The sequence below is a fragment of the Bos javanicus genome, chromosome 16 (assembly GCF_032452875.1).
Source record: "Bos javanicus breed banteng chromosome 16, ARS-OSU_banteng_1.0, whole genome shotgun sequence".
Classification (NCBI taxonomy): domain Eukaryota; kingdom Metazoa; phylum Chordata; class Mammalia; order Artiodactyla; family Bovidae; genus Bos; species Bos javanicus.
Window position 1 is genome coordinate 57,478,784 of NC_083883.1, and position 9,673 is coordinate 57,488,456.

A 9,673-nucleotide genomic window follows, 5' to 3' on the forward strand; every position below is an offset into this window, starting at 1 on the left:
TGAGCCGCAACTACTGAGCTTGTGCCCCAGGGCCTGCGCTGTGCAGCTTGAGAAGCACCATAATGAGAAGCCCAAGCACCACAGCTGGAGAGTAGCTTACATTCACTGCAATTAGAGAAAAGCCCAGTTTACATTCCCACCAACAGTGCAAGAGGGCTTTCTTTTCTCCACACCCTCTCGGGCATTTATTGTTGGTAGATATTTTGGTGATGGCCATTGGGACTTCTGTGAGGTGATACCTCATTGTAGTTTTGATTTGGATTTCTCTAACAATGAGTGATGTTGAGCAGTTTTCCATGTGTTTATCGGCCATCTGTATGTCTTCTTTGGAGAAATGTCTGTTTAGGTCTTCTGCTCATTTTTTGATTGGGCTGTTTGTTTTTTCTGATAGTGAGCTGTATGAGCCCACACACAGCAAAGAAAACCCAGTACAGCCAAAAAAAAATAAAAGTAAAATTTGCTTAAAAAGACAGCCCAAAGCCCACTACCTCTTCCACGAGGTCTTCTTTGGCCATCTCCACTTGCCTGAGTGCTGTGACACTCATTCTCTCTTGGTTCTCAGTAACTAATACAGTCGATGCCAGGGTGTTCTATTTAGCACTTGCTTATATTGCTGTGCTTGGTGTTTCACTGGTTTTCTGAGTTTAGAACTGTCCTCCTGACTCAATCCCAAAGAGCTTGAGGGTGGGAACCAGTATAGGTGCTTTTGTGTGGCCCTTATGCATATTTTTATACTTGACACACACACACACACAGATTACTCAGTAAAAAATCACTAACTGGGTCTTCTGACCCTTTCTCTTTTTTCCTTATCTTCCTGTCTTGTCCTCTTAGCCACTGCATTTCACTTCTGTTTTTCCCAACTGCCTAAGTGCCCCAGGCTGGTGGTGCTTGCACCACTGTGTAAGTATGTTGGATATATCCAGGTTTGGGAGATTTCTGATTCCTAGTTTCCTAGGAGCTGTGTGTGCTCTGTGCTCAGTAGCTTCAGTCGTGTCCAACTCTTTGTGACCCTCGTGGACCATAACCCACCAGGCTCCTCTGTCCATGGGATTCTCCAAGCAAGAATACTGGAGTAGGTTGCCATGCCCTCCTCCAGGGGATCTTCCTGACCTTGGAATCGAACTCATGTCTCCTGCATTGCAGGCATATTCTTTACTGCTGAGTCACTAGGGAAGCCCTCCTAGGAGCCAGGAATTTACTGGGTGACCATCTGGATACCATACCTGATAGCACTAACTCTGGGCCAGTCTGAATCCTTTGGTTTGATGTGAGATGGCAAGAAAGAGGAGCTAATCTCTGGGTTATAAAAAGTTGCCCCAGCAAAAGCTGCTATGGGGCCAATCAGATCCACACATAAAAAATTCAATCACAAAATCCTAAGTGCTGGTTAACTTCCTACAACATAGCTGTTAACAGTACTGTTGATGCTTTCATTTGGGGAGAAATCTGAACCATTTAAATGTGCTTTGATGACATACCAAAGGGTAACTTTACATAAATGTTTTCACTATAAATATGGGTCCTGCTTAGGATCAATTCTCACCAGTATGTTGGAAAGCAATCTCAGTAAGTACTTTGCTTAATCAATTCGTATCTACTCATTGACCTTCGGGATTCTGTGCAGGTCCCTTCATGCAGTGTGCTCTGCAGTTCTCTGTCTCTTCAGATGGCATATTTCACCATATTTGTTCATGGCTTTGATACTCAATCAGTGCAATCATCTGTTCCCTCCTTTCAACTGCTTCCCTTGCCTGGGGAGGTGAGGGCCGAGTGGTATCTCTGCCACATGTGTGTTAGAGAACACTTGTTTACCATATCCCTAAAAATCCAGAGAACGAAGAAGACAGCGGGCATTCTGGGATAATAAAAATAATGAGGAAAAAAATTATCAGCTTGTTTATACAATTATGTAAATGATGGGCACTTATACATGGCTGATTCCTCAATTATTCATGGTTTGAAGCTCTTGAAAATTCAATTAAACTAAATAACCTTTTCTTCAGCAGTTATTCTGGGCAAGGTAGTGTAATTTGAGGAAGGGGAGACAAAGGCACAATTTGAAAAGGAAAAGCAGAGAAATACACGGATGACTGTAGCAGAAGTTGAGTGAGGACAATAAGAAAAGCACAGTAGGTGCCCTGAGGGTTTTAAGCAGGAAGAGCGAACATCTGTTTGGGTGGATCCAAAACGGGATTCGTGGAGGACGGAGGACCTTGTGCTAGCATCTCTCCTCCATCCCCAGAGCCGCTCTTTAAGTTCAGGTCTCTCTCCTGCTTCTCTGGGTGATGAGAGCAGCTTCATGTCTGATTTTCCCCTTCTAATTGCTGCTTCCAGTGATCTTCCTAAAGGGCAGTCTGAGTCTACATCACTCCCTGGCTTCCACCCCAGCATGGTCCACAAGAAAGGGTTGCAGTTTCTCAGGATCGCACATCTAAGACTCAGTGTCTGTCACGCTCTGTAGCCTCAACACAGAGCGTGTCTGGCTGCTGTCTACCTGTCGCGCTGCCTCAGTAGCTTCAGTGACCTTGCCCATGGTACTCCTTCTATCCGGACGGTCCCCCACTTTTCTCATTTTCTCCTCTCCCTGCCTGGACTCCTCATTTGTCTACAGAGCTCCTATGGCACGCTCTTTTCCACTCCCTGCCCCCAAGACCTGGCTGATGATTCCCATCCCGCCTGACTGTGGTACCCAGCACTTTTACACACTTTGTAATTTGGCAGGGAGGGTTAGCCTGTTTGCCTGCCTTGTAAGAGTGTGTCCTTCTTGTGGTCAGGATCCAGACTGGGTGTGGCACATAGTATGTGCTCCATGCTCATTTACTGAATTCACTTGAATCTGTTGCATGGGTGGGTAGGATGCACCAGTTTCCATGAGATTAAAGAGTGACAGTATGGTGAGATGTGAAGGTAGAACATTTTTTTCACAGAGTCTGGGATAAAAGAAAAAGATAATCATGGAATCAAGGAAGAGCTGCCTTTGTTTGTTTGTTTGCTGGTTTGACTGCAGACCAAGTCTGGTTTATAAGCAGAAGGGGAAGAACTGGCAGAAAGTGAGAGGAAATATGATTGATATGATTGAGGCAATGACTGGATGAAGGCTCTGGAGGAGGTGGTGGAAGGGGACTAAGGGTTCCATGGAAGAGTTAGCCTTGGCAAGGAGCAAGGACACTCTCTGTCCAGAGACACAGGACAAAGCAAGTCAGGGAGGATGACCTGCAGAGGCCTTCTAGGAAGGAGAGGAGCAAAAGCAAGTGATGCTGTTTTTATGTGGCCCCAGGATTAACATGGGTCCACATGTATGGATGTGAGAGTTGGACCATAAAGAAGACTAAGCACCAAAGAACTGATGCTTTTGAACTGTGTTGCTGAAGAAGACTCTTGAGAGTCCCCCTGGACAGTAAGGAGATCAAACCGGTCAGTCCTAAAGGATATCAACCCTGAATATTCATTGGATGGACTGATGCTGAAGCTGATGCTCCAATATTTTGGCCATGTGATGAGAAGAGCCGACTCATTGGAAAAGACCCTGATGCTGGGAAAGATTCAAAGCAAGAAGACAAGGGGGCAGCAGAAGATGAGATGTTTGGATGGCATTACTGATATGATGGACATGAGTTCTAGCAAACTCCGGGAGATGGTGAAGGACAGGGAAACCTGGCGTGGTACAGTCCATGAGCTTGCAAAGAACTGGACATGACTCAGCAGCTGAACAACAACAGGACCCTTAGCAAAAGGAGAGGTGAGCTGGAGGGTAAACAGCCAGTGGACACACCCAACATCAGTACATTTTGCCCAAGTAAACTGCAAGACTTTGAGAGAAAACACAAGTATTCAAAGTACGTTAATGAACAGTGGCCTTTTAGATACTATGCTCTTTATGAAAGTTTATCACCATTGGATGGGGTGCTAAGTTTGCTCTGGAGCAGGACTGAAGGTGGAGGCTCAGTGGCGACTCCTCTGACATGACACTCTGCCCTCTCCTAGGTAGAGCAGCGTGGAAACACAGGTGAGCTCTGTCCTGCACGAGGTTGATCCAAGGTTTAGAGAGAAATACATGCCTGGAGCTCTACTTAGCTGCTCCTCTTCATCTGCATTTTGATGAGGCAGTTGGAGCAGCCATTTGTGTTCAAACTATAGTTTCTGTTTGAATCCATTCAAGCCACAGTTTACATGGATTACAGATCTTTTCCTCCTGAAACTCCCTCATGGCCCCTAAAGGCTAGGTGAGTTTGGGATTCTTAGGACCTGAGCTGGAGAAGTGGGTGAACCCACGGCTGTGGCTGGGCACAGGTTCTTGCATCCACTCTTAGCTGGCCCTTTGAAATTCTTAGCTTCACTTGGGAAACGTATGTGTCTGTGCTAAGTTGCTTCAGTCATGTCCAACTCTTTGCAACCCCGTGGACTATATAGCCCATCAGGCTCCTCTGTCCATGGAATTCTCCAGCCAAGAATACTGGAGTGGGTTGCCATGCCCTCCTCCAGGGGATCTTCCCAGCTCAGGGATCAAACCCACATCTCTTATGTATCCTGCATTGGCAGGTGGATTCTTTACCACTGGCACCACCAGGGAAGCCCTCAGGGAAACATGGAAGAAGGTTTTTGCCCACTGGAATGCAAATGCAAGGTTTAAGCTCAAGGTTTGGCTTCTTTAGAAAGGCCATAAGAACAGAAGGAAGCTTACATTCAGGCACTTCTGGGTTGACTACCTCTATTAAAAGTGCAAGCTGTGATTTTAAGAACCTCCAGCTTTTATCCTAAGGCCACCCATGGGTCTGGTTTGGTTGGGGAAAGATGAGTGGGAGAAGACAACTCAGTTGTTGTTTATCTGTTTGTAAAATACATTTATCTCAGGACTTCCCTAGTGGGCCAATGGCAGGGACTCCAATCTCCCAGTGCAGGGGGCCCAGGGTTTGATCCCTGCTCAGGGAACTAAGAGCTAACACGTCGCAGCTAAAGATCCTGCATGCCACAACTAAAAAGAAAGAAAGAAAGAAAAAGATCCCAAGTGCTGCAGTTAAGACCCTGCACAACCACCTAAATAAATAAATTTTTTTTTTTTTAAAAAAAAGAAGAATACAATTATTTCAACACAGAGCCATCTGTTCCTGTTCACCTTGGGTTGGTTTCCCACTTCACCCGCTCCCATTCTGTTTTTAACTTTTTCTAAAACTTACAAAAGAGTGTTAAATTGGAAGGCAATCATATCCTTCCCAGAGCTAAACCCACCTAAGAGAGTTACGGGGACATGAGAACCAAGATGAAATATTTATACCTCTGACCATTTTATGTTAGTCTCAGCAGAAAGTCAGGTATTAACATCAGTATTGAATTAAATGGCCAAATAGTATTTCCTCAATAAAGCTTTGTTACCTGGAATTGGAAGCTATCAAAGATCCCATGGAAGAGGGCATGGCAACTCACTCTAGTATTCTGGCCTGGAGAATCCCCACGGACAGAGGAGCCTGGCGGGCTACGGTCCATAGGGTCACACAGAGTCAGACTAATCACAGCACAAGTCCCTAACTCTCCTTTCCTTGAAAATGCACAATCATGGACATGCATCTGCACACAGAATCCTAGACTTTTAGAGACGAAAGAGACCTCACAGATGCATGTGGGCATGTGGGATCTTAGTTCCCTGGACAGGGATTGAACCTGAGTCCCCTGAATTGGAAGGCGGGTTTCTTAACCACTGGACCACCAGGGAAGCCCCCCATTTATACAGCTGACCTCACAGGAGGGCATGGATTGTCCAGATTAGCCTCACAACCCAGGATCAGTTTGCCAGAAAACAGGGGAGAATGTGGTTCTTCAAATCCCGACTGCGGTCGGGAGCCGTCATGAAGCTGGAAGCTCAGTTCCCCAAATATCACATTTATCTCAATTTGGTGAGAAGCTGAAAGCCTATCTGGGGCCATTTAAATTCTAATGTTATTAAGGGCTCATCTAATCAGCTTTTAAAATAAGCTTCTTTCAAATGCATGGGGAATGAAGGTGGGGCAGCCGTAGGCTGAGTAAGACAGTTCTCATCAGCCTGGTGAAGGCACCTCTGTTCCAGCTGACCTTCCTGCTTGGTAACTTCAGCAATTGCAACACCAAACCGTGCTGGTGAGCAGCTATTTGGAAGTACATGGGGGAGGGGGCTAATCTGGACAAGCCATGCTCTCCTGTGAGGTCAGTCGTATAAATGGGGGACTTCCCTGGTGGTCCAGTGGTTAAGAAATCCAATGCAGGGGACTCAGGTTCGATCCCTGTTCAGGGAACTAAGATCCCACAAGACCATAAGGGGGCAACTAAGCCCTTGGGTACCACTGAGCCCACACACAACTAGGGAGAAGCCTGGGTGCCGCAACAAAAATTCTGCGTGCTGCGACTAAGACCCGATTCAGCCAAATAAATGCATAAATAAATATTTTAAAACTCAAATACATGTAACAAGTCTTGGCAGAGAGAGACTGGCCTCTGTGTCGGGAGACCGCTTTCAAATTTAATCAACAGAGCAGCCGGTGCTTCTGAGAACTACCTCTGGATACTGCTTCCCGTAGACTTCTGAGAAGTCCCACCCTCAGGGTCCAGTAGGATCCAACTCCTCTGCCTGGAACCATCACACTTAGTTGGCCCTCACACCCAGCTGTGGCTTGACTCTCCCTGAACCTGGGAGACACTGAGTTTAACCCTGCATGTTTATGGCTCTGATGTAGTTTGGGATTACAGTTCTGATTCTGACACCAATTGTGATGTGTGGTTTCTCTCCCCACCCCCACACACCAAGGAGTTCTCTGTGACACCAGCTGGGTGTCCTTCTATTCAACTCAATTCCCACTCCATCTATTCAGAGAGAGCATCAGAGTCCACAGCATGAGGGCTCAGTTCCACAGGACTACCCTCCGCTTCAGATGCTAATCACAAATCCAGGTTGTCATCTGTGCTTCTGACCTACTGCTACAAATTGGAGATTCCCACACATCCTCCTCCAGTTCTATTAACTTGCTATTAGAATGACTCACGGAACTTGGGAAACCACTTGACTCACTAGATTACTGGTTTATTATGAAGAATATTGAAGGATACAAATGCATCAACAGCCAGTTGAAGGGATACACAGGGGAGGTTCTGAACAAAGAGTTTCAAAGGAGCTTCTTCCCCAGCATGGTGGCACATGGAAGCATCCTAGTTCACCAACCCAGAAGATCCCAGACCCGATCCTGGTGGGTTTTTATGGAGGCTTCTTTACACAGGCTTGACTGAATCATTGGCCATTGGTGACTGAACTCAGTCTCCAGTCCCTCTCCTCTCCCCTCCCCAGAGGTTGTGCAGGGTGGGACTGAAAGTTCCAACCCTCTAATCACATGATTGGTTGCCCTGGCAACCAGCCCCCATCCTTAGAAGATTTCCAAAAATCACCTCTTTTAACAAACTCGAGTGTGACTGAAACCAAGAAACACGTATTTCACGTTTAGAGCCTGGGAAAGTTTTAGGAATTTTGTGCCAGAAATGGCATGAAAACCAAATATATATTAATATTTCTTGTTATAAATCACACTATTACAGGAATCATCCCCAGGCCCTGCTTTAAACTTCAGTCTTATCCTTGCTTTTCCTGAGTATTCTCTGATTTCGTAGAGTTCTCCTTGCTGCAGTAAGGCTGCCTCCAGACAGGATGTTTGTCTCCATTCCCTCTCCCACAATCCTGCACACAGGCTTCTCAGATCCCCCACAGAGTCTCATTCAGTCTGGTAAGATCCTGGGCTCCCTCTTTCATCCCTCCAACCCTTCCATCAGATATCATCATCAGATATCAGGAATGAATGAAAATATGTGCCTGTTCTTGCCAAGCTCATAATTTGTCTCACCTTTAAACCAATATTCTTTCAATATTTATTCAACATCGATTTAGAGGAGGACACCATCCCAGATTCTACTGAAGCCACGTTATTCAGAAGTCAGTTCAGAGACCACCTATTTTTATTTAAGCAATTTTCTTTGACAGAGGATGGGGGTTGGGAGAGTTTAATCTTTAATTGCAAATAGTTCGTCAAATGTTCTATACAAATACTGTCTCCAAATAGAGAGCTGGTAATTTTAAAGTCTTCATCTTAATAGTTGCCCCTCTTTGCTGTCCAGATGGTCCACCTATTCCAGCTCTGCTTAGTTGCAGAGAACTTGATCTCAACCAGCCGTTAGCCTAAGAGCATCAAATTAACCAGTTCACTCTTAAGTGTGAATGGCTGATAGCCCGCTTAGTGCAATGATGTCTCTTGTGAGTTTGTACATTCAAAGGTGTTTTAAATGGCCTGAGGTACTTTGTGGTCAAGTGTGCCCTAAGTAAGGCAAGATGTCACTGAGGATATGCTGGGTTAATTCTAATGCAGGGCTTCATAAAAGATGTGTCTTGCCACTGTAGAGCACCATGATAGATAATGAGAGCATCATGAATCTGAGGAATGAAATGAGTTTTTCCTGAACAAACCTTAGCAGTTTTGTGAACGAATAGAGAAGAGAAGGCAAGTGGGTATATTGTCATTGTTTTGTATAATAAAAAAAAAAAAGAGCCACCCCTCTTTGAAAAGTTCCCAGTTCGGAGTACCAAGTCTGAGTGCCAAGAAAAGTTATTAAAGGAGCGAAATATTCATCGTGCCTGTCAACTCTGTGAATCCTGAGAGCCTTCTCCCATGGACCATTTTTTAGAGGTTATTATTTCAACCTGAAAATTCTTTAGACATATATATGTGGTATGAAAAAGGAATTAGGAAAGCTTTTAAATTAAAAGAAATAAAACGACAGATTTTTCCTCTAAGCTATATAAATAGTTATGGATAGAGATAAAGAGATGGATATTCTTTCATAATACTTTATTAGAGGTTTTGGAACTCCAAAAATTTTAGAGTCAGGCTGGTGAATAATTTAGCACTGATTCCTGCAGGCTCAGAGTATGCATGGCTGGGTTGGGGAGCAAGTCTAGCCTCTTGGAGGGGCTGTGTGCAGTCGCACACTTTTATGACCAACTATGTTTGAAATGCATTTCTGAAATATTTTATAAGGTGTCAAAACCTTGGTGCCCAGTTTCTCCAGCTTTTTCTGAGGTAGCATAAAGCCCAGGGGAGCTGGTGCTCTTGACCACCTCATGGCAGGGAGTCTGTCCCTGAGGCTGTTGTTGCAGTGACAAGGAGTCTCAAATCCCGGGAATACGCATACGCAGTCACAACTGAAAGCCTCAGACTGGCCATTGCAATGATGGATGGTTAAAGGTTCACAGAAAACGGTACCTTTAGTGATGGCGTCCTCGGTGTTTTCTCTTTTCCACACGTTCTTTAATCCTAATGCCCAAAGAGACCTGGTCTGTGCAGTAATGATGATACGGCCACCTGAAACAGAGACGGGGAGGGAAGAAATATGTTTATGGCTTTAAAATAAGGAATTTGTGTTTCCCTTTCCATCTCAACTGCCACATCTCCATTTCAAAAAACTTGGAGGTATAATGTGGGTTTCTAAAGAAAACTGTTCTTTATTGTTATTTTTTTCCTCTTCAGAGAGTTCGCTTTACATCATTAGTTTTCTTTCATTCAATCTCAGAGCTTTGCAAGGAAGTAGCAAATATTTAAGGTCAAAATTCTACAGAAGGATTATATATCCAGCTCAAACTACCACACAATTGTACTCATCTCACACG

General features: G+C 44.8%; 1 protein-coding gene across 1 annotated transcript in view; it reads right to left on the reverse strand.

Moving 5' to 3' along the window:
- TNR (tenascin R) overlaps positions 1-9,392 on the reverse strand; it is a 228,142-nt gene extending 218,750 nt beyond the window's left edge. The window contains exon 1 of the mRNA XM_061383275.1: positions 9,270-9,392. The gene's annotated coding sequence lies outside the window, so the exon portion shown is untranslated. The remainder of the gene's footprint in view (positions 1-9,269) is intronic.
- Positions 9,393-9,673: the final 281 nt, after the last annotated feature.